Here is a 4213-nt window from a genome sequence, read left to right as displayed (position 1 = left end):
AAAAAACACAACAAAAGCCATATGCCAAGGACCATTCTAAATTGTTTATACGTGAGAAGGAATGTTACAGACCTACCTGCTATGCCCTGCCATGCCCTGTATTTCCCTATAAAAATGTATCTGATACTAAAGAATTGTTTGACATCATAAGTTTCCTTAGATCAGGATCTTTGTTCTCAAGTCCTTATATTTGCTCTTGCTTCCTCAGCATTTTTTGAGCTTCTTACATCTAATTTACTGCTAAAGGCTGTATTCATTAGAGCTTAGCCAAAGTGCTTGCTCCTGGGCTATAATCCCAGTGCATCTACTCTTCAACAACCAATCAGAATCCCATACAAGGGCCAGGATCATACTAAAATAGGTAGGAGCTGAAAAATATCTCTACAACATATTAAACAGGATTACAAAGATATACATCCCAGAGCTGCTTGTTAGCAAAATTCAAATTTAATGCCCCTCCTCCCCCCACCCCCACCCGCAAAGTCAGATCTTGAATCAGAACCTTTGAGGAAGGAAAACAGATTTTATTTATTTATAAAAAGGGATCAGAAAAAACATCTGAGCATTAAACAGTACAGTAGCCTAATAGTGTGCCAATGTAATGACAGCTGGATAAGACTCCAGAATTAATTCATCTATGATACAATAGTAAAAGTAGCTCCAGCTGCAAGCTCCTTTTCTCTTATGCCAGATCCCCAAAACATTGTTTTGTATTAGATTTAGAACATAATGCATAACAATAGGATTTTAGTTCCTTTACATTTTTATTTATATAATTCCCAGCTACTTCCTTGGTTTTTTCCCTTTATTTTCTCACTCATATTTTTCTACAGGTTTCCTTTTACCCATCAATTCTCTTTCAAACAAATCCATACAGATACATTTAAAGTATCCCATTATTTAGGATCAAATTCTCCTCTTAGGGTAGCCACAGCAGACAGTGATTCCTTCTCCAGAGGTGGAACGCCATTCATCTTCAGATGTATATGCTTATTTTGAGAGCGGAATAGTGGGTTTTAAAATTTGCATATCCTTCTGAAAAAATAACACAATCCTCATTTTGAGGAAGTATGTCAATTTGTCAATGACAACTTGGAGCAAATGTCAGGAGTGGTAGCATAAGTTAAGAGTGACTGGGGCAGCAGCCCCAGGCTTTAACTTGGGGTGGAGGTGGGGTAGCAGCCGGGAGCCATAGCTGTTCCCCTCACTGTCACTGCCCCAGGCAGCCAGGTGCCTTCTCAGGCCTCTGGTCAAGAGAGTTCATCTTTCTAAAACAACCCTAGTGCCATGTCAAAAATAAAAGCTATGGGCAAAAACTTAATTTCATATCAGCTATTAAAACTGTCTTGTAATTCAAAGACAGGACTTGGCCCTCAAAATGTAATGGAGAAAAATAAAGTAAGGAGAAGGTTAAGGTTCAATTAAGAAAAATGGATGGGAAGAATCATTACTGTCTAGCTCAGCATGTTGAGAGGAGAGCTAAGCAAAATAAAACCTGGCGTTTTTTGCTCTCTGAAAACATTTGGAATTGTAATCTAAACAAAAAGAAAACTGAAGCTTCCTATAATAATAATGTATGTTAAGAATTTTCTTTGGGGTCAATCAAAATATATCTTTTTAGTTAAATCAAAACATTGAGTTTTAATTTCAACTCTTAAGTGTTACATGATCATGTAGTATAATATGAAGTAAAATACATTTGAAATTAAAGTAATTTTGAAATGAAAAATTAGACCATTTTATTGCAACAGAAGGTTTCATTGAGACCTTATATGATTTTTACAAACTGAAATTTTGTCAAAATTAGTAAATGTCTAAAGGAAGTTTCAGTTAGGAGGAAACAGCAGTTTCCAACAAGTACTCCACTGGCAATTTTTGCAACTTGCTTTGGGGCTGATCACTCTAAGGAAAATGAATGAAGCTTAGCCTCAGAATCAAGAGCCGTGACTCAAAAACTCAGTAAAGTCAGTGGCCTAGGGTGATCCAGGTTCACTCCTTGACCTCAGTGTAATTGCTAGGGTACAGCACCTCTAGAAGCTAGGGCATTCAAATGATTAAATCTATTGACAATACTTCCAGCATGACAGCTCCTACAGGATCACTATGATACTGATTAAAGATGCCAGGGAAATTAACATTGCATGTTTGATACACTTAGAAATGTGGTTAGCTGAAAATTTGACTTACTCTACATAAAGGGAAAAAGTCTGGGCTAGGAGCAAACAATCCACCCAATGTGTTGGGAATTCCCTATTATTCCCATTTGTATGGAACTGTGTATAACACATAGACATCAAGGCAGCATGTGATTTGGACTACACATTTCAAATAGCATTTCAGTAGGTAGAAACTTCTATCTGTGTTATTGCAGTCTTATATTTAAACAATACACATATATTTGGACAGGGGGGTGTCTTTGATTATGTGTCTTTAATTATCCAGCTCAACACCCATCAAAGTGGCTGGCTGTTTTAATTTCATTCCCTACCTCCTCAAATAGTATATTTCATAGTCAATACAATGCACAAAGGATTTCCCCTTTTCTATTGATTACAAACCCCATAACAACAGGAAAGTCCAAAAAAAAAAAAAAGATTCTGCAATTTGGCATCCTATGTTTCTTGCCAGAAGTCCTTCTTGAAAAAAGCTATTTCATAGTTGCCTGCAGCACTGTAAACGCTAGCCACACACAATCTCAGGAGATGTTTGAGATCTAGTTTAACAAAGGGTTGGGAAAAAAATACATCTTCCACAAAACAGATGATATTTTTTGCAATCTGATATCAGTTGCTACTATAACAGAAGAAACACTTCCCCAGGGGAAAAAAATCATTTCACTCCCTTACAATATAGTTCAGTGAAGGAGGCACTGCTGAAGATAAAGAAATTTGGTACTCTGAGACCACATTTACCTGCTGGTGTCTGAAGAAGGATTCTGCTTCTATACAACTAATGCGCTATCCAGATGGGATGATTTTTCTGAAGTGTTTTCATGTTGGGAGCTTGGGCAAAAGAGGATCCCTATCATTTTATTTATGAGTGAGCAAGCCCTCAGTATTTAGTCTTCTCAGCAGCTGTCTTGCTTCCTCTCTTTTTCAGCTTCCTGTCGTTCCCTTATCATACAATTACTAGTATTATAGGGCAAACGATCAAAGGGTACTGCTTTGGTGATTTTTTCCCCCTTTTGAGCTTCTGAGTTTTCTTTTTTCTTGACATGCTTAGCATGAGTAGCCGCACTAAGGTAATTACCATAATCCATCTAGCAAAATACCCAACATATATTTTTAAGTTAATTAGACAAACTCCAAAATAGGTCATTTTTCAGCTGTTCCAACCCCCACCCCATGAGCTCTAACCCTGAAAGGACATTCTCTCAATCAGGTAAATATTTCTAAGAAGGAAAGCAAATGAATATTCTAACCTTCTAAATGTACAATTTATTTTTATTGAGACAGAATCAACCAAGGTGGAAGTGAGAGCTACTCCATTGAAATCCTGACTGTACTGAGATTAGCCTGGGTTCTGTACTATTACTAGATGTCTAAAACTATTGTAGATACAGCATAGTGTAGGATTTTTTTCCCCTTTAATGCAGAGGGAAAATAGTCAAAAGAAAATTATTACCACTTAATATATGCATTATCATATCAACTAGAAGTCTCCACTGCGATTGTGGCTAGCTTTGGGATAATTCTTCCAATGAATACCCAATTCATAAAAATAGAGTTACAGAGTGGGACTGTGCGAAGCTTTGGTGGTGATTCAATTCAGAGGAGATTCGGCCTGATCCAGTGGCTGAATCTCTGAATCTGAATCGAATCAGGGGACCAATTAAAAGGTCTAAATCAGTTCAACGCTCTTTGAATCTTTGGAGAAGATTCAGAGAGCTTTGATAATTTGGGCAGGGAGCTGCAGCCAACTCTGAGCTAGTAAGTAGTAGGGGCGAGGGGGGGCTGGGAGAGAGGGGAGGGGACCATGAGGAGTACCCCTGCCAGCCCCCATCTCCTGCCTGCTCCCCCCTGACACTCACCTGCTCCCCCAGCCCCCTCCCATGGCTGCCCCACCAGCTTCAGCTCCCAGCCCTTTAAAAAAAAGCACCTGTACTCACCGGGTGCTGTGCTGCTGGGCAGGGGGCAATCCCTACTGCCCTCCACACCACAGCCCCAAGCTGCATGGGGGGCTCTGCATGAGCCCCCTGACCTCCCCCCTTGTT

This window comes from Crocodylus porosus, unplaced genomic scaffold (genome assembly GCF_001723895.1).
Source record: "Crocodylus porosus isolate Cpor-Errol unplaced genomic scaffold, CroPor_comp1, whole genome shotgun sequence".
Taxonomy (NCBI): Eukaryota; Metazoa; Chordata; order Crocodylia; family Crocodylidae; genus Crocodylus; species Crocodylus porosus.
The sequence above is the reverse complement of the archived record's forward strand: the minus strand, read 5'-3'. Positions refer to the sequence as shown.